The sequence below is a fragment of the Bombus huntii genome, chromosome 1 (assembly GCF_024542735.1).
Source record: "Bombus huntii isolate Logan2020A chromosome 1, iyBomHunt1.1, whole genome shotgun sequence".
NCBI classification, from domain to species: domain Eukaryota; kingdom Metazoa; phylum Arthropoda; class Insecta; order Hymenoptera; family Apidae; genus Bombus; species Bombus huntii.
This window is the reverse complement of record NC_066238.1, coordinates 9,863,796-9,883,466: the sequence shown is the minus strand read 5'-3', so window position 1 is coordinate 9,883,466 and position 19,671 is coordinate 9,863,796. Positions and strand designations below refer to the sequence as shown.

The window sequence follows — 19,671 nt, the reverse complement described above, 5'->3', positions numbered from 1 at the left end:
AGGAAAGCTAAATATCGCTTGGCAGGTATGTATTTTTGAGCAGGTATTAATTCATTACAGCTGGTTTTACTTACCGCATCCAGTTAACCATTTTCAACGATGCTTGTATTCATACATTTTGGCATTTTACCATTTATTTGCGATTTTTATGGGGGTAGACTGAAAAGCTTGAACGATTCGAACATGAATCCTTCGCAGCTGATGTTATTCGGCGCATTTTTTTTTCAACCATTTCCAAGGATACCTCGTGCATTTCTTAGCTTTTAGCGTTTTGTAACGTAGGTATTCGAGATTTTAGAAGGACGATTTGAAAAGTTTGAAAGGCGAGCGAATATTTGAGAAACCCTCTCGTCGTGCAAAACGAGAAAACTTTTTCGTACGTCGAATAATAAACAAGGACAATTTCTCCGGATCACCTACACGACGATTTACGCAGGCGTGACGGCTAATAGCCGATAAGATCAACGATCGCGATTACTCTTATCGGTTTCGATCGATGCGGACGGTGGTCACGCGCTGTGAGTAGAATTTTCGTAGCGCGGAATCGGTTCGTTGGCGGAGGAACGAGGCGTGTAGCAATCAGTTGGAATCGAAAGCATCGATAAGCGATAATTCGAAATCATTGATCGTACTGTGGTAGAGTCAAAGCTACCTGCGACGGTAATTTATCGAGATTGTTAATTATTTAATCGGCAGGCTGGCGATCAGTAAATTGTACGTTCGCATGGTGGGCAAATTTATGGGGCGAAACGGTTTACAGCGAATTGCGGTTTTGTTCGTGTTTGGATGTCGGTTTGGGCGTTCGTTTCTAATTCAAGCTTAGTCGGACATCGCGGACTTCGCACCTGTCATCCGCTGCCAAATGTCTCGAATCATTAAAACAGAAAACGTAAACGTTTATGTTAAAAGTATCTGTTGAAGACATAAGACCGCCACTTGGCAGTGATGCTTTTGCCAAATACTTGTGCACCCGTCGGTCTTTCGGTTTACAGTCGCGTTCGCTTAATGACTCGTCAAATCGGCCGGCGCTGCTCCGCTCTGCTACTTGAAAATTGCTCGCCGCAAAAAATAGCCCTCTTTCTGATTACCTGTTTGCTTGTTCCTTGAAACGCACAGCTCCAGGCAGGATTCTACAGACATTTAACACGCAGGACAATTTTGATATTCGGTTAAGGGAATTTTAACGTAATTGCCAACGTCGTTAATCATACAGAAAATACAATTATTCTATGATTCTATCGCAATAATCGAATTTGTAGTTTCGTCATGGATATTCCAATGAAATTGTGTTATACGAATGAACGCGGTAACGTTTAAAGCGTGATACGTCGAGGAATGCGGCAATTTAGCCGGCTGACATTAGACGAAGGTGCGAGGAATTTTGGTTGTTACGTATTCTGGGTATGGCGTAATCGGATGTTTCATACGTCCGGTCCGGTATGAATTATTTCAGCGTGCTCGAGTTATCACATTCTCGAAATAAAGATCGTCTCGGTCACGAAGCGGGGAATCTCGGGGCGCGGGAACGCATTTCCAAAAATTGAAGAGACCGTTGCCGGGCAACAGCACCTGTCCGACGTCGTCAGGCACAGCTCTGGATTATTAACTTCCGACTGGCTGAGCTCGCGATTTACACCCTGTATGTGGATTTATTGGTTGGTCGGCTGGAATTTGCCCTTTCCGAATCCGTGGCGTTGCCCGATTCGCGTTCCTGTTTTTGTTATACAGCTGAGTTAGCTGCTTTGTCGCGTGACACGCAACAATGTACGCGGAACGGTTTGCTAACACCGTATCTGTCTCCTATTTCCATGAAATATTATTTCAGAAAGTTATATTTTCGAATATAAATATTAGCATTTCTTCGAAGGTCATCTTTAAAAATAATACAAATCTTTTCTCTCTATTAAACGTGTTCCGAAACTGTAAAATTGGTGTCATTAGCGAGAATTAGGCGACCTTCTACATAATGACTGTCGGAGTTAGAGGTCACGTTTGTAGATTGTATTTTTTAAACAGCTATATTTATCTCCGTTTAAACGATATTGATGCAACGACTGAGTTTTTTTGTATATTCAAGCGACAGTTTTAAATAAAATTTTCAGATAGTTACACGGCATCCTTTTGGTTACAGTTGGAGGAACGTGCGCAAACTTGAAACCGATGTACGAGCTCGATCGTCGGCAAAACCCTCGAGGGACTTTCCGATAGCATTTGTCTGGACAGTTGGTAAGCAAAGGAATTCCTTGTGTTTCGTCGCGGATCGTGTAAAAATCGGTCACGAGATCGTCGTAAACAGGCATCGTCGACACTAGAACCCGAAATAGTTAAGCCGAATTCTCAGACCAGCGTCGGCTTAGACGTTCACCGTTGCCATTTGACAACGCCTACGCGTCAGCCGCGTCTGGATTAGAATTCACTGACAGATTTAGGGCCGGTTTCGTAATACCGATTAAAGTCAGCGTAAAGCCTTAAAACAAATCGCGCGGGTACATCCTTCGAGAAGGATCTACAACGGAAATCTATTTATCCAAACCTATCGGAGAAATCGTGTAACAATCGTTCCCTGATTCTATCACCTATCTATGATTCTTCGTAAAATCGGCCGCGTAAAATATTCGTCCATCGATTTTTTTCAACATATTACGACATCTCGTTCGCTTCGTTGCAATAAATAGAGTTCGGTTAAATAAATTTCATCGTACCGCCAGTGGGAAAAATCAGCGATAAATTCGCTCGAACCATTAAATCGACTCTGCTCGCGAGCCTGTCTTTCGGTTGACATTCTTGTCTATTCGTTGGACAAATAGACGTTGACGATCGTTAACGGGACGATTTACGTTCGCGACTAACCGAGACGGGACGTCGCGTCGGTCAAAACGCGACGAAAGCTCGTTAATTGAACGTTTAATTGAACGGCCGGAGGGAGATAACGTTCAAGGGGGGAGGGGGGAAGATGGAGACAACCGGTAGCGAGAAGTCGTTTGAAAGTCACGAGGTTCGAATAATTCAAGCGACTCGAAAACGATCGAGAGGAGTAAGGAAGGATCGACACGCGGGTAAACCGGATCGGGGCTGGCGATCGAGTTTCCGATTCCTCGAGCCGCGACTCGATCTTTCCCGTTTACGATCGCGGCCACGCTGCCAGAGGGATCGTCGTGTAAACGCATCACGCGGATCGATCCTAATGATTTCCCTTTAGGAAGCGAAACGCCTGGACGCCGATTCACCGAGACCAGTTTGTCTCCTCGGACAATAACGACGATGCTGGTGGCGGCGATCCGCCGCAATGAATTCTAATTACCGCCGCGGTACTCCTCGATGCTATTTATGACGGCCAACTTTATATCTCGCTTTGCCACGGATGCGACTCCTTCCTTTTTGCGCGAACCGACATAGGTAGAATTGGGAGCTCTTAGGCGAGATTGCTTCGATTTCCTTTCCTTCGATTCCTTCGCGTTCCTTTATTTATTTAATCCCGATACTTTGAATGTTACGTATCTAGGCTGTTTGATTTTTCTACTTACGTGCTGCTTATGTCTATACGTATTTTCTATCATACGATGAATGATCTCTGTCCCTGCGCAAAACGTTCTTTCTTTATTCCTGATGGCGAATGAGTCAGAGAATAAAGCATACAGAGTAATAGACACGCGTAACATGAAAACCATAAAGATCATCTAAAGTAGAAGGTTGGAACATACGGAACCGTCAACTTAATTCCTCGCAAAGATAAGTCACCGAACAACCTGCCTAATGTAACGTAAGCACACTTATCTCGTGCGACCGACTATGATCTACGATACTAAAAGGGTGATAAACGTGTTTCTCCTTCAGCAGCATCTTAAATCAGACTCGTGTTCCATCGATCAAACGGAAGGTAAATCCCACCCCAAATGGTTAACAGGGTCCCCAACACTTTAACCCACGGCTTATTCTTGGCGAGGCGGATGAAGCTATACCATGGCAGTCGTAGCCGCAATTAAAAATAACTATGGCAGGGAACTATGTCGCATCTCCGATGCGACGACTCGTTAATGTTGACGAACCGTGGTCGTGATAATTCCTTAGGTAGGATCAAACCAGCTCCTCTTTAAGTCTCTAGGAATCCTTGGTATAGGTAGCTATCCACGGGTGTCCTCGAAGTCGCGGTAACATGGAACGATTGCTTAAAACAGGATTACGAGGCGAACGCACCACGATGACGAGTCGAGTAGTTGGATAATCCGTCCATTCACCGAAAATCATTCTACGCGAGAACGAGTGAATGGAAAGCTGGATCGAGCTTCGGCCTAATCCTCCGATGTCCGTTCATGTTGACGTAAGTGTCACGTGGCGTAAAGGTCTCATCTCTTTTCCCTCTTCTCTTTTCTCCTAGACGTTGGTCTATCGATCGTCTCGCTCGTTCCCCTTTCTTCTTGTATTCGTACACGGATTCGTTGGTAGCTCGAGGTGTTTCTTTTTTTATCCTTGTCTTCGGCCAGTCACAGCTTTGTCTCTCTTTCTCTTGTTCTGACGTTCGTTCTCTTTGCGTAGACTTGGCTCTCCCTTGTCCATCTCTTCGCGGCTTGCCTCGCACCAGGAGGCAAACCAATTACATTATTTATAACTTTGAACTAATTTGATTATACGACGGCGCCACGCGTCGCCTGCCCCATCAACGATGCCGTCGTTCCTTTCGGTTTAAAACGTTTATCGAGATCCACGGCGATACGATTTCGTTTTCTTGCTATTATTCGCGATCACGTTCCTTTCTTTCCATCTTCCTGGGTTCTATTTGGTTTTAGTCGATGCCTCAGGTGTCGTTCGTCCTGCCTAGGATCAGACATTCTTTGGTTAGCTGGAGGTTAGAGGCGATTCGTCGCAGAGGATATAATTGGAATTCGCTTTTACAATTTAATCCATTCTATTAGAATAGTTCCGAAATCGTTGCCTACGTCGTATAGTGCGATTAAGTTTTTCGAAGACAGCCTCGTTTCGAACTTTCAAATGGTTTAGCGAATTATTTATTCTCGAGCTAACTAATCCTCTGATGGAAACGCAAAACCTGCGACACGAAACGCTTGTAATCGGAAGACCCGGATAGACAAAAATAATAATCCGACGAGCAGTCGGCGGGCTGCGATTATTAGAAACGACTAGGAACGTCAGAATCCCGTCAAGCACAAAAATAAAAACGGTGGTCCCATCGCGTAAGAAGCACGAAAGAGGAGGAAAGGAGGAAAAAAAGAAGAAATTATCCGAGTTGGCTGTTTGTCCGCGCGATGACGTCAGTGAATCCGTGACTAGATCAAGGTGCCGAGGAGAATCGTAATTGACCGCTGGACCTTCTTTCGTTTTGACCAGATCACGCGTCATACCGAGAGAGAGAGGTTCGTTCTAGCATAGGGGGCAATCGCTTGGCAATGAAATCCAAAGCGGTTACATATCAGTCATCGTGTTGTCTTTAAGCGATATTTGTATCCGAAATTCAGTGGAACGTCCTCTTCGTTCGCGTTTTCGATAAACAACTACTGTTCAATTTTGTTCGTTCAACTGATTGGTTCGATAATGGGAGTTACATACACCACGTACATCGTTCCGATAAATACACAGATTCATTAACCAGTTAGCTGTTGCGATCTTTTTGAAAACTTTGAAAAGTGTGTACCTAAAATGTGTCGTAAGAAGCAAGAGACGACGAGTATACTCGTGAAGCACAGAGTATGTGTGACTGTTATAATACAGAATTAAATTGCAATGAAATGACTGTTTTATTTTTTAATTTTATTACCGACGAGTCTCGTCATAGTACAAAATATTGTCATTTCTTCGTGACGAGTGTGCTCGTCAAAAACAGCCAACGGGTTAACGGAGAAAGAACGAAAACTGAGTAGAAAAACCGTGTTTTGTGTTTTTGTGCTGTCTACCTTGAGTCTGCTACGATCCTTGAATTTTGTTCTAGTTTCAGCAAACTATTTTTATGAGAACTGTATGACGTTATTGAGAGGCAAATCACGCGCGTCAACTATCATCCTTTCGTTTCCCTCGAACTTGGGAAATTCTTCGACGACAGAAAAACACATCTGGGTCACAAATGACGAAAGGGCGCAGCTCGAGATAATGCGATTAAAATTTCTTATGAAAAGAATCGATTAACAGAGCACGTACGGCGAAAGAATGAAAAAAAAAAAGCGTGGAATCGATCGGAATTCGTTGGAAGCGTACCGTTACGGTGGATTCCCACGAAACAACGAGCGGGAATTCGTAGCTGGACGGGTTGGCTGTGCGCAAATGAAAGTTGGTCCCGGGGAAGCGTGTCGATCCATACATAATTCTGTCCCGTCTTTCTTGTTCGACGGGAGTCCCTTTTCACCCCGTGGTTTCGGCGCACGCTGTAAACATATAAATCCGCCGCGTATAAATGCATCTCCGGGTTTTACGATCGCCGGCTGTAAATTTCCGCCGGCGTTGAAACGGCCATATAAACACGTACTGGCTCGCGGCGTTGTTCCACGCCGGCATCGGGGGTAGCTGCTACTTCCGTGGAACCTCGTTTCGCGGATACTGATCAAACCGGCACCGTAATACGTCCGTTTCATTTCCTACATGGGGATATCGAAAGACAAATGAAATACGTAGATAGCATAAAAATTGTTTATAAAATATCGGCGTTTGTGCGAGCGTCGGTAGCCGATCCTTCGGAGTCACATTCCCAAATGTTCGTTCGATTAGCCTGAGTATTAGCGAGTAGAGACAGTTTCTCTTTACTCGGTATCACTTCCATCGCTATTCACGCATTTCGTTTTTTCGAGGTCGTGCTCGCGACTGCGGCAAGGTCTGCACTATTTCGGTTGCCTCAAGGCGAATGAAACATTCTTAGAGAGAATAGACTTGGTGCAAGCTCCGTGGAACAACCAGAATAAAGGAAAGGTTATTTTTTTTTTCGGTAGAACTTTCAGCGGAAGACGAAAACCAGTTTCGTGTGGCTCAAAGCACCCGGAGATTGCGAACGCGTCTTATACGTGTAAAATTAGCTTATATACGATCAATTTTCTTAAATTTAACTAAAATCACTTAAACGCATCTCGACCATCGATAAGCGTTTTATATTCCATCTGTTTTGCAAATACGAATTATTATTCGAAATTTTGTTCGAGTATTTTGCGAATATACGGCACGACGATGCGCTGTTAGTAAATAACGAAAAGAGTCGTTTTCTCGATGACGACATTAGCGGAAATATGGTCGCGTAACTGACGAGAATTCTTGCATTAATCGAACAGTGAACGAGGTCGCGTTACGTTCGATGGGTAACGCGTGGGTGGCAATGTATGAAATCTCGCGTGTGTGCCCACGTTACGCCGCATTATACGATACAAACGTATCGTAACAGACAAACGAGCAATTCGCAGCCAAACGGTCTATGGCGATACAGGTGGATCACCAACCGTTTGCGAATCTTTCGTTTCAATACTGTGCCTAATAATCTCCCTTATCAATCAGACGCGTCGCGAATATCCGCGTACGTTAATGAAACCATTGCTCGCGATCGAGATATTAACGCGAGCCGAAGATCGCTCGTGAAACGATCGTAAAGTGACGTAAGGATTTCGACTCGATACCGCGTGTCTACAATTTCGCAATATGGAAATGGAACGACCAGTCATGTAACGCGATTCCGCGTGGATAGTTACGCTAATCAGAGAAACTTCCGTTAGAACTACGTTATATATAACAATATACATAATATAATACACGTTGATACTTTAATCTTTATATCTTCGAGATTCTTCGGCGGTTTCACAAAACGAATCTTCGCGAAAATTTCTTTGGGTATACATCGATTTGTCGAGCTCGACGTTATTAGCGTACGAAAACGAATCACACTTTGCTCGTGTTTCTTACTCGCCGTTGGTTAAAAGTGTACAACCCGAACAATTACCTGGTACACGCAAGGCGCTTGAAATACGTTCGCAAGATCGCAAAACCCGCTTCATAATGGGGTCGGCTATTCAAGGTGCACCGGGGAGAAAGCGAAAAGCTGGCGACTAACATTTTTCTTTCACGCAAATTCTCTACGACCCTAACGACCGGTGTAATTGGATTTCATAAAGTTGCTTGAAGCATCGTTGGTGGGTACACGAGATGTGGACACGTGATAACGATAAAGTCGTGTCGCGTTTTAGAGCAGCGATTATTTCTGGATGACGCGATCGTCAGCTTTAATTTCGTAGACATTTTCTCGCCAGCTGAAAACGGATCCTACGAAACGCGCCGACCAATCGGGCAAAAATTAATTTGTACAATTTAACGAGCTTTTAATCGCGGCGAAATTTTTTTCGTGTCGCTTTCTTAACCAGGCGAATGAAATTTAGTTGAAGTTGTTAAGTGAGCCGTCACGCGACCGCAAACGCGTACATTCGTATTACCCGTTTGATTTATCTGGCCGCGTATTAAGTGTATCGCGTTTAATCTCTCCTGGATCGTATTAAAAAGCTGCACGCTGCGCGGAGACTTTCTTGAATTTACAATTACGAAACGACCCGTCGTAAATTTGTCCTCTTATATCTCTCGCGAATGAGCCATGGAAAACGGGCAGTTTTGCATAATTACGTCGCGCGCGCCGTCGCTAAAACACAAACGCGGTTTCGATAGGTGTGGGCACGTAGGAGAAAGCGAACAGTTTAGCGCTGTCAAAGTATCGAATGTCGACGATCGTTTAAATAGCAATTTCAATTATTCTCGCGCTTCGTACGCGATTTTCCATTCTTAGATCGGTTACGTTCGATATTAAATATAGCTATTCGGCGTGCCATTTGCTCGGAATCATAACGACATGGTTGTCCTGCATCCCCGACTGAATGTAAGATATTTTAAACCAGGACGAAGCTTTGAAAAAGACAAACAATATATCCGCGATTCGAGCGGTCGCAATCACAGGGATTTTTTTCACCGCCAAAGCGCCGCTTCAAATATAATTCACGCGATAATGCGAAAGGAAGTAACACGGGCGCAATTTGTCCTCGTCGCGGTGGCGGCGTCGAGCACGTCGCGAAGGGATCAACGTCGTAAATCAGGACTTTATTTTCGAGGGAGAGGGAAAAAAAGAGGCAAATGATATGTACGCGAGTTACCAAGCACAGATTATATTCGCAAGAAACAGATGTTCGGCCCGAGTGCCTTAATTAAGAGGTAATTACTTATTCCGTGGCCAGAGAGAGCCCGAATGACTTTCTTTAATGCGCCCAGCAATTAATGTGCCTGGGCCGATGCGCATCGCGTAACCGGAAGCGCACCCTGGTAATCGCGTTTCTTCGCGATGCAACCTCGCGTGTGTTCACGCGAGAAACAGCTTAGGAGATCCGCGGTTACGTGGGAATTAATTACCGCGCAACCGATTCTCAACGATCGAAATTTTGGACGGTCGGAAATTCAACACTACTACAGCTTGTTCATTCGGCAAATACAAATCATACGCTTTGCTTGTCGAGTACCGCGCGTTCGTATTCCTTTTCACGGTTGCCGCCATTATGGTTTGCACCATCTTCTACCCATTTTTCTTCCGGCTTGACAGATTTTGCCCGCGACATTCCGACGTTCGGTAACGAAAACTCCGGAGGCGCCTTGTCGCCATCGTACTTTTATTTCTGACTTGCACGTTGCCGCGTGGTTCGCAATTAATCATTACGAAATCTTCGGCCAAAACAGTCTGTTTATTTAATTACTCGAAAAAAATGGGTGCCGAACCGATACGACCTGCGTGCTTTCCATCGTTTCATCTTTCTTCGATACGATTCGCTGTTCGTTTCCTATTGTATATTTACAACTACTTGAATATTCTACTTAGAAATACAAGGGATATGGCGTGACCACATCGAAGGCGGAGTCGTATAGGACATAATACCGCTTGTTATTAATTCAAAGACCGATTATCCCTCGTATTTTGTGCTATGATTCACCGTGCGCCACACCGTAGATTAGCCAACCGCACCGAGGTGCTAATTTAGCGGCGGAATTGTCGCGTGCACCGTAATAAGGTGTCCCTGCGTGGACTATTGTGCTCGAGCCCCCGTGTCTCGAATCGACGCGAAGAATTTGTTTCCGTTTTCTCAGCATTAGCGCACGCGCGAGAAAGAGACGCGGTACAATGGCTGAGAGAGATTAGGAACGACAACGTTTGTGAATTAATGCGCGTCCCAGGTTGATGGGGAGTAACGGGGTTGAACGGCGCGACCTTACCGGTAATTGAACGTCGCAGGTTGCCACTTAACGGTGACTCATCGCACGCTCGCGCGAATTATCTCGCGCAATCTGCTCTCGATGAGACACGCGGTACCGACGATAAATCGCCGCGAAGAAATTGCGGCCCTGGTGGAAATATAGCGTTTCATGGGGTTTAGCCATCGATTAGGTTGGCGCGCGGCCGGTAGCCGTGCAACTTTCGCGAGCCGCTGCTGCGCTATCGCGTAAATTATTTAAATGATACACGCGGATCGAGGAGCTCCGGTTAATGGGTAACATCGTCACGATTTCCCTGTGTTTCGGAGTCGAATAAGGATTATAAATAACCGTGGCGTTCTCTCGAGTACCGGTATCGCGAGTCGTTCGTGACGGGGATGTGGAGTACAAGTTGGGCATACAGGATGAACCGGGAGAGTCGAGCGTTCGATAGCTCGCAGCTTTTTGCATCGATTAATTTGAACATAATTGCTACTGGTATTGCAAACTTTTTTACGTCGACAGACTTCGATGTTATCGATAGTCCGTGCAACCATGTTAATGTTGTGTCCCGTGTTTAATTACACGGCATAATATACTTATTATTTATTAGGTGTCTCCGACTTTCAGACACTCGGATTTTCCATACATGCGCTCGCAAATTGCAAACAGTATATTTTTTTACCAATCGCCAAACGTAAAGATAAGAAGGAGGCGAAGGAGAAATTATTTTTACGTTTTCGTTATCTACATCGATACTCCTTTTTACGCAAATTGTTCGAAGAACTTGCAATTTCGGTAACACGTTTCAACCGAGAACGGGTCCCATTTACCGTCCTTATAATTTGTTACCGAATGGACGATGCGAAAAGATCAGATGCGCATGATCTACTATGCCAGGATTACGTTCACGCGCGTTACGTAATTCGTCACCAGCGGTAGCGGCCTCTAAGCTGTCTCGCATTATCGCGCTGCCGTAAAAATATTAAATACGATCCGTAGTTAACAGCCGCTAGTATTTCGCTCGGTTATTTGCAACCGGGTTATAAACGTTGCACAACGGGATGCCTAAATTTACGATGGTACGAGCTTTTCCAAATCTTTGGTTTCGCCCTGCCGTAACTCGTATTTCGTCCGCGATCTCTCCTCCCTTTGTTTCGTGGCTGTCGGTTTCTCAACCGACGACCAGCGGAGAGGATCGTTTATTCTCGAGCGAGATCGCCGTCGCGAAAATCGATGACGACACGGTCGTGAACCGCGAAAAAACGCGGTGCGAATTGGAGACGCATCGGTGACGTTCGCGTTTGTTGTGCACGCGGGGAAGGTGAACGTGTATTTCTGAAGCGGCTGACTCAGCTGCCACCCACGCTTGTTTCGCGTACGCTCGTCACCAGCACTAACACGCCGAGACGACGACCAAGTTGCGCTCGTGAGCGCGAGAATTCGCGCACGCGGCTCACCTTGCCGCGTCTATACGCCACGAATACGCGTGCGATCCTCTGCACGTGACCTTTTTTCTTTTTTCGAAGGCTGGTTGCGCAACCGGCTCGCGAGCATTATGCCAATATTCGCCGTTCGCGCGGAAAGAAAGTGTTTTACGATCGTGGCCCGAAAGTTGCTCGACATCCTCGCGGACTGCCCGCACGGCTTATCGTAACGAGCCTTCGAGCCGCTCGTCGGCGTGTAGACGGCGCACAATTTTTTCGGGCTCTTCACCTTGATTATGTTGTTCACTTTGTTACCGCGGTAAAAACTCGAGACGATACCGTCCTTCGGTTTTGGTTCGACGAGGCTTGTCCGTGCGGCACATTGTTGCTTTGGACATTGATCATGCCGAGAAATTACAGCATGTCAGCCGTAATTTGTAACGCGGAGCCTGTCTTAAAATAGGTAGAACGCTGTGGGAGGTACGTCCTCGATCGAGGATGTTCGTTAAATTATCGTGACTCGATTGTTTTCTTTGATGTTTCACTCGAAAATAGTTTGATTCGGGACGAAGACACAATGGACCACCTATAACGCGTATCGGTAATATCGCGGTGAAAGGATTACGGACAGAGTTCGTAGGATTCGACCAACACCTTTGTACAACGCCTCAAATAAATTAAATAGAATTTTCAACTTTCTTTTGCGAATGCGATTCTTATTTCTTTGTACACGCTGGCTACTTTTTGTATCCATTGTATAAACTGCACGGGAGAAACTACCGGCTATAAAAGACGTAGAAATTTATCTCTTACGGTCGTAATTCGCGTAAAAACGTGGATTGCATAATAATACACTGTATTCGTTATTCGTAAACAAATGTATTACGCATGACATAGTCTGATATTTTGAATAACGCGCGTGTCAACGTGTTTGTAGCCTAGCTCTATTCCCGACCGCATAATTCCTGAAACGCGCTCGCTCGAGAAGCCCGATCATCGATTGGAAACTAGTTGCGAACGTTCGGTGTCATAACCGGCGACAGGCCGCTATAAATAAACGTTTACGATACATCGATCAACTGGCCAACAGGCGTTAAACGAACTGCACAGCGCGATACCAATTAAAGACGAAAATAAGCGGCGGTGGCGAGCACGGGAGACTCGTTCCTTCGGGAATGTGTTAAAACGTTGCATTTGCATGATACATTTTAATGATCCTGCGTTTTCGTCACTGTACCGTATCTGACGTTTCTCAGGACATTTCGAAATTATTCTGTCCTTCGGTATTAATATTCTGGTTATCAGCACATTGAGCTGTCCAGTGTGTCGCAATATTTTGGATGCAAATATTACGCATTATACATCGAAGAAGGATCACCGTACGTTGCGATATTAGCGCGTTTATATGCGCGAAGATTAATCCAGTTAAACATTAAAGCTAAACCTGCTATCAGCTTGACAGGTTTCAGATTTTTCGTTATCGCAATTACATGCAAATGCATTTGCCAAAATTAATCTTGACAAACTGAATCATTTATGCATAATATGCTCAAATATACAGCCCAGATCGATAAAGATAAATCAATTTGTTAGCTTCGTTTTAGTCCTGGCAAACGTAAATACGATATAATTTTATCTTCGATAAAAATGAAACAACACGCGAAGAACAGGCGATGGCTATGTAAGATTGGCGAACGAACCACGAGTTAATTCGTCTTCTCTGTTTAACAGATTCGACTTCTCCATATCCAGATACGTATACGCCAATTTTTAAACAAATATCTTAGCTGGTCTCGCATCGTTACACCGTTAACCAACACTTTGCGCGGCCGTCTCAGCGATAATTTCGGGTCTCCGTGGACGTTATCAAACGACGGTTTCACGACGCGACATCGTTATTATTTCGGTTTTCGATCGCAGCATTCTCGGCGGGTTCGTCGAACTCCCTGTCGTTTCGCATTTGCGCGGCAGCCGGGTCGTACGGTGCGCTAACTCGACGCACTTAGCGCCGCTAGATTCCCCAGTCAGATATTAAAAACAGCTGGATCCCGGGAGCACGGTCGCGCGCATCGTACGTGTCGTTTACAAGCGACGAATTTATCGCCCCTGCCGCGACTTTAAGTACCACCCCAAGTGGCTTACAGCGAGTCGAACGCCTCGTTGCTTTCGATACGTCGGCCGTCTCGACCCGCGGCACACTCGTTGAAAAATTTCGCCAGATAAGCGTGGAGAAAGGAATGGAACCCGCTGGATCCTGCTACTGGCGTCGCCCGGAAGCTACGTTCGCCGAATATTTATCGCCACTGTTACCCAGTCTCGCGTTATCTCGCAGTTTCTCGCTTATTGTTTCTTAAATTCCGTATAATTGAAATTTATTACGCATTCGCGTGTAATTTGTTTGTGCACGTCCTTACTCGATTTTAGGTTAATTGGTCCGCGACAGGAGAAAGCCATCCGACTTTGCGACATTGTAACGTGTCTACATCTCGAGTTTCAATGACGCGCTCAAGGAAAATATCGCTCGGTCAGTTCGGGAAATTGTTCGATGTCGCTAGGCGAAAAGTTCGCAACTTGGCATTAATTCTGTCATAGGAACAGCGGCGAGATAGAGCGCGTTCTTTCATCCATGTTGTTTCTATCGTATCAGTGTAGAAGTCGATGCAGGTAGATAGCCCGTGGCCGCCAGTAAATTTGAAGTGAAAGAAGTTTTTGTGTTGGAGATCGAGGACAATGCGGTAGCCGACACGCGCGAATGCGATTCAATTCGTTAATTATCCGAAACAGTTTAAAGCACGGTCCAAGAAAACACGGCGGCGGATATCTGGGTCGATCCAGAAATAACCTGAATGCATCCACCCGCTCCTGGTTCTTCCTCTGTCTCACTCTCAAATCTCACGCAAACACACACTCACGCCCTCTTCGTCTTCTTCATCTTCTGGGATTCGTCGACTCTCAATGAAACATCCTCATCCACTGGTAGGCAGATCGTTCGTTCGTCTCTTTCTCTGCACGGCACCTCTTTCGTGGATCGGTCCACGCGATCTTCTTCTTCGATCGCCGCTCTCCTCCTCGCTCTTTGCTCCCCTTGCCACCACTGTTCAGCCTCGGTCGATTAATTTGCGAGCGGGTTCGCCACGATAGCTTTTAAATTCGCGCGATCGCGACATAAACGTTGCTTCTGGTAATGCACAAGCTGGCTCGACCATTTGTAATGACGCAACTCGCGATTATCTTTTACGAGGGAACCGATTATTTACGAATCGATGGCCGGTTACGTGAATTATGCTGCGCGTTCACGCGAAGATTACTTAATTTCTCGATGCTTCGACGAGAGTTGCACGCGGACTCGACGTTTCATCCAGTTTTTGATTGCAGCCTCGGCTGAAAAAATCTACGATAGAATACTTAAAAGATGAAAGATATTTTGAAAGTTTTAAACGACGACAGATAGGCTGAATTAATTGTTCCTTCTTCTTAAATAAAACCATCCTTTTGTTTTTCTTGCTAAAACTAGATACGACGCTATGTTTACTTAATTTTTGAACCATGAACCGGCCTGACCTAAAACATTTATTTTTACCCAAGTTCCACGAAATTAAATGGATCGTATAACACGTTAAACGTCAAATGAAATACGATAAAAGCGATATCGTGAAAAATAATTACCTATAATAATCGTGGAATAAATTATCGGGTCGTAGTTTCACGCGACCAAGTTTCTTTTCGATGCCAGCTACATCGTTTAAGCAGAGACGGTTATTACGAAAGACAGACGGTTGCTCTGGTGGACAAAGTGGTGCCATATTTTAGGAAGGATTCATGACTAACCACGGTGTGTCAACAGCGCGACTTTTGCCCGCCGGTATACAAGGAGCTTGCACTTTTGTAATGGCTCGACATTTGTTCGCGCACTGACGCTTAATTGACCAATTTTTAATGTCGCGCGTCGCGGTATTTGAGCGACGAATCTTTCGGATTTGTAGCGGGACCGCAAAGTACGAGTACATTAGCGGTTAATACGCTGGAAACGAACATTGAACGGCATGTTTGCTTCTTGAACGTGCGCGACATCGCGTCCCACGATGCGTCATCCCCTCGAAGGTCGGAATGAAAAATGGAACGAAGTTACGATGTGGTCGGTGTTGCAATAAGGAAATCGTTATATTTGTACCGTTTGAAAATGAACGAGATACTTTGTACCACATGCATGTCGAACACGAGATATCATCGAATCGAAACTGTCATTTTTTAGTCGATCGTTTTTTCGTCTTGGAGCAAGGTTGAATTACAGCCAAATTTTACTCGTTAAGTATTGACTAATAACTACGCTTAATAATATAATAGAATTTCGTTTATGCGAACTCAAATTATATATTGTACATTATTTGCCTCTCCGCCCCTTTCACTCGATATGTAAAATGAAAAATACAGCGATAACTTACTTTATTTTGGCTCTTTGAACTCCGAGTCTCACTCTCAATTCTCTTCTCGATCAAAATGCGCTCTTAATACATCTTACACGCGCTACAAGTAATCTAAAATAAATAGTCACTCGATCCTCGATCTTTCGTGTCACACGAATTTCCACTCTAGTACTATCGTCAGGATTAATGAGAACAGTTACAGAGGATAGCGACTTTTTATCATCGATACTATTCTTTTCTCTAACACGCGTTCGGATAAATGGATCTTCACTGTATACAGATTCCACTCATCCGTCCTTCTTGCCACTGGCATCGCCTGCGGGCCGAAAGTTCCGCCCCAGACAGTTACGTCCGCTCCATTGCACACGTACGGCCCCCTTTTTTTATTATTACCGGTTTCATTTTTAATTCGCTTGGCGGGCGCAGTTGGCCGCCCGCGGACGGATCGTTTTGCCGTAATTAGTTTGTGGCCCGCGTGCCTCTAAATCGGGCGACGATCGTAAATTCGCGGCGACACTGTGTCCCGCGAACGATCCGCCGCGGAAAATTGGAGCGTATCGCGCGACCGGCTGCCGCTGTACCGGGTGGTCGCGGAAACCAACCCTTTGCCAGTTGTCCTTTTGCTCGTGATCGCCGCGCGAATTTTATTCTGGGAAGACTAATTCCGTGGTCGTCTCGATCATACCGATTCGGTTCCCGGTTCTTTCGCTGCCTCTTTTTGTTTCGCTTCAAATTGTCCGGATTTCTGTCTTGTCTCTCCCGTCCAGACGATGCGTTCTATTAATACGGAGATTTTTATTTATCGCCCATGCTCTCGCTACATGTTTTGTAGCGTTTCGTTTTGTTTGCATCGAGAATGGTATACGTACGACTCTTTCTCGAAGAGACTGAAAAATTCTGATAAAAGAATCAATTTTACTGTATAATTATTCGATGAATTAAACGTCTAAAAGTTAAAAACCACGGAAATAAAAATACTTCTGGATGAAGTTCAAGAGTAAAAGTTTACTTCGACCGTCGATAACTCAGTTTGTCTACGGAGGATTAAAAAGTTGATAAAGCGTTCTGCGTCGGATGATGCTCGCAGAACCGAGGCTATCTTTCCTCGCTTATCACGTTTAAAATCGACGTGTAGTAATTGTACGCCGGCCTTCCTGACAGGGTTGCTTCCGAGAAATTAATCTCGGCATTATTACCAGGGTAACTTCTCCGTGTCGCTTTATTTTCGACGTACCGGCCGACCCGCTCGTTACAAGTAAATCCTGCGGTGGCTGTTAACACCTTCCAGCCTCGAGTGTAATCGCCGATCTAACCGTTGCGGAACTCGTGTTATCGACGCAACGTCCTCGAGAGAACCCCCGTTAAACCCTTCGTTCTGACTGATTTACGCGATCGTGATGCTCGTCCGACGAGAGTGGGCCGATTCAATTAGCGGCCATCTCGTTGAGAGCCACTTCGAACCTCGAATTTCCTCGTGTGATTGCCTGTGAGCTTGTTCAATTAAAAAACGCTGATTTATCGCGTCGTACCGCTGACTTTTATGAAGAGTTTAGGAGATTTAGAAGTTTAAATCTTAGAGTTAAACGACGGGGAGGAGACTGTATCGGGTGTTACGAGTTTTAGTGGATATTAACGAAGAATTAGAAGTTTTCACGAGTTAATGAATTCGTGCGTAGCACTCTGTAAATAACATAAAATCCACCCACGTTTCTTTTTATATGTATCTCTCAATTTTGTATCTCTCAATCGCAGGTTGATAGTATTTAACCTTAAGAAAATAATGCAACGTCAAATCGAAGTTTATCAGCAGTAAATACGGCTGAAAGTACGTACAAAGGGAGCAGATTTGTTTGTATTTCTAGATACGTTTCACCGTGCACGCCTGCGCGCCATCTTACCCGAGGCGTGATATTCATTTTCTTCGATACGTTTGACGCTTATGGTCGTCCGATCGACAGCTATTGAGATGTTATCAATGGACGAATAAGCGTTTCACGCCGATTGACTGACGTCCCTCCTAATTACCTAGAAGATGCCCGTCGCTTTGCCAAATGGAATTATTTTCTAGTTGTCAATAGGACATTACGATACTGCGTTGCTTTTTTTCACACGCTCCTTTCTCACGCTCTTTTCTCGCACTTTCAAAATCTCCATATTACAACTTATTTCTGGACATCTCTCTACGCATCGTTCGCAATAGGAATTTTAACGTTACTAGAAATTTTCTTTCCGTTTTCGATATTCTATACTCGTTTGATGTTCTTGCAAGTACTTTCGCTAAACATGGAACGGATGCCTGCAGTTTGCAGAATCTCTCGTAGCAATCATCCAGATATCATCTCGACTCTTTCTTCGCCTCTGTACGATCTTACGGCGAAAGCTGAGAGACGTTTTCTCGCGAGTGCGAGCGCTGTCGTGGCAAAAACGAGGAAAAACTGTTAACGAGACAGCGTCAAGATCGTGCCGGAATCTCGCCGCCAGTGGCGACGCTACAAATGCGATAATTTATTAGGTAAGAGCCGCTCTCTTTCGAATAACCGCGGCATGGCAGCGCGGAAGGGATGAGATGAAGTCGTTAGAAAAACATCCCCCGAAACGGCTGTCTCTTTGATTCACCGTTTCCTGCGCTCTCCGCGACCGATTTCGTTGTATTTTCGTCCGCTTCCACAGTTTCGTTCGCCCTACCTTCGTAGCGCTTTCCCTCTCGAGCAGCGCAATATCCACCGGGCTGTCTTACTTTCTTATGGCTCTCCCTCGTTTCTGTTTCTTTTTCATAGCCCGACTTGCAGCGCACTCCGAGCCTCGTCCACGCGCCCAAGAAAAACATTTCGGTCGTCGCGGCGCGCAAAGGCGGGCGTGCAGTCGAACGCGCGTGCGCTCACGCGGCACGGGCGTGTATTTCACCGTACTTCTTCATGTCCGATGTACCTCCCAGGAGTAGCTCGTGGACCATTCGTAATCCCTACGAAAAATGGCTATAGTTGTTTGGTTTAACATTTTTTCTTGCTGGATGGTGAACAAACAGGAGGATGAGGACGAAACATTTTAAAGTTATAAATTATATCTTAAGATTGTAGTTGATTGGACTAAACAGTTTAACTTTTGTCTGATAACATGTTCGTCATGTTGTCTGATAACATATATTAGGAAGGAAATCCAATTGGATAGAAATAATAAAATAGATAGCGAAGTGTTAAAATTATAATCGACGAATAATTAGGCTACAGTCTCGTTCGTACGAATGTCGGGACGCGACTCTTGGAATTCGATATACTATTTCTCCTGTGCTTAATCTCTCTCGAAGCAGGTATAGCTTAGACTCTTGTCCTCTCTTTCTCCAAGTAGGTATAGTCAGGAACGATCCTAACGATTATAAGCTGAATTTACGCGTTGTCAAACATGTCCGGATACAATAATTCCACGAACCATCGTAATAGCATGCGCGCTAAAAATTACACGGTCCGGACCATATCCAACAAACGAGCACGATAGCTCGGAGAAGTTGCAAATTCACTGTCCATTCTAGATCACGCACGCCTATTTGCGTCGACGACGGCTGCGTGCACGCCCAGGTGCGTACCCGCCCTAAGGTGCACGTGCATTTCTACCCGTAGATTTATGCA

General features: G+C 45.1%; 1 protein-coding gene across 5 annotated transcripts in view; it reads left to right on the top strand.

Moving 5' to 3' along the window:
• Positions 1–19,671, top strand: part of LOC126867506 (myocardin-related transcription factor B-like) — a 247,804-nt gene that overhangs the window by 6,100 nt on the left and 222,033 nt on the right. For 3 of the 5 annotated variants that reach the window (XM_050622225.1, XM_050622313.1, XM_050622051.1), the window contains exon 2: positions 2,132–2,226. The exons of 1 other annotated variant lie outside the window; for it this stretch is intronic. The gene's annotated coding sequence lies outside the window, so the exon portion shown is untranslated. Of the gene's footprint in view, positions 1–2,131; positions 2,227–19,671 lie in introns of those variants that run through there. One more of the 5 variants, XM_050622404.1, reaches the window with a different exon arrangement.